Consider the following 1510-nt stretch of genomic DNA (forward strand, 5'->3'; position numbering starts at 1 on the left):
AATGCTAATGTCTCACACCTTTAATTCAAATAACATAAGAATGAATTGGTACCTCTAGGTATTTCCTTATTCCCAAACAAATTGTCATATGCATATGGTATGATAAACAGTTGGTAATTGTCATTTTTTCTTCTCATTTATTTAAAAATGAAACTGTGGGGATAGTCAATGCTTTTTTTGAACTTCATAACTCTCCAAAACATCAAGAAGAACTTAATAGCATGCTGTGTCATCAGTGATGGGGTGGAATTTGTTGATGTTGGAGAGCACTTAGAGAAACACATAAAGAGATATTTCAACACTCATGACTCAACAACCTTCTGCTTATCTATAACACCAACATGGTTTCTTATATGTGATGGCACACACAAGCTATGGGGGAGAAAGTTTATAGTCGGAGAGGGAAGAAAATATTAGTCACTTAAAGTTAAAGCTGTTTTTAACACTATATTTTCCAAAAGGGACATCTTTGGTCTACCTACTTTTAAAACCTTTGATACTATTAAATTAATACAAATATCACAATTGCATTGGCTTCTCTGTGAACCCTGACACACACCAACACGCCCTCAGAGCAGACAAAACAAGACATAAAAGTGCAAACACAAAACATCTGCACAGGAAACAGGCACAGGACCGGAATAACCAAGACCCTGCAGAAAAATGAGTACATGCTGTTTTCCAGGACTTACTCAAGCCATGGGTGGGTGAGTGCACCTCTGACATTGAACTTTCTATCAAAAAGCAAAAAGCGATTTCATCTTTATCAGGTGAAACCTGCACCATTTGCATAAACAGTCACTACTCTTTTTTTATTAAATTAGAGCACTTTGTTTAAAACCTTATATTATTATTATCTATTTATTCATTTGCCTTTACTGATTATCCTTATCAGGTATGTGGTGGATCCCTGGAACAGTGGACATGAGCTTGGACAATTCATCCCGGATGGGAAATGAACAGAATACACCAATGATTTTTTTGTGCAGATCAATTTCTCGTCATTTGAGTACATTGTATCATATTTGCATCTACAATCTGTGGAATAAAACAAAGCAGAAATGTTGATGTGTGCAGTATGGGGCTGACTTTTTTAAAGACCTCTGCATCAGTTGTGAAATCATTGAAAACTCTGCACAGTAGGATTGTAGCTGTCTCTGAAAACAAACTCAATCAAACAGGCATCAGTGTATGCTTATCCTTTGAATTTACTCATAAAATGCACATCATGCTTTTGTCTTGTACTATGTGTATAATATTTAATTAAGATCCTGAAAATATGATCAAATATATAATTAGTAACATAGAAAATAAATAAATAAAACCACACTTTTAGATATATGCATATAGAAAAAACTATTGGAAATCTGAATGCTTGAATCTTTCATCTATGTGTATTGTACTTACCTACATTTTAAATCATATCCATTACTGAGTAAAAAAAACCAACCAAATATCAATAATACAAGGGAGTAAAATCACGCCCAAACTACTGCACTGATTGATTGAA

General features: G+C 34.0%; 1 long non-coding RNA gene across 1 annotated transcript; it reads left to right on the forward strand.

Moving 5' to 3' along the window:
* Positions 1-317: 317 nt before the first annotated feature.
* On the forward strand, positions 318-1066 carry LOC310731404. Its single transcript, XR_014535194.1, has 2 exons — positions 318-703; positions 896-1066. It is a non-coding gene; the product is annotated as an uncharacterized lncRNA (long non-coding RNA).
* Positions 1067-1510: the final 444 nt, after the last annotated feature.

This window comes from Silurus aristotelis, assembly GCF_946808225.1.
Source record: "Silurus aristotelis genome assembly, chromosome: 9".
Classification (NCBI taxonomy): Eukaryota; Metazoa; Chordata; class Actinopteri; order Siluriformes; family Siluridae; genus Silurus; species Silurus aristotelis.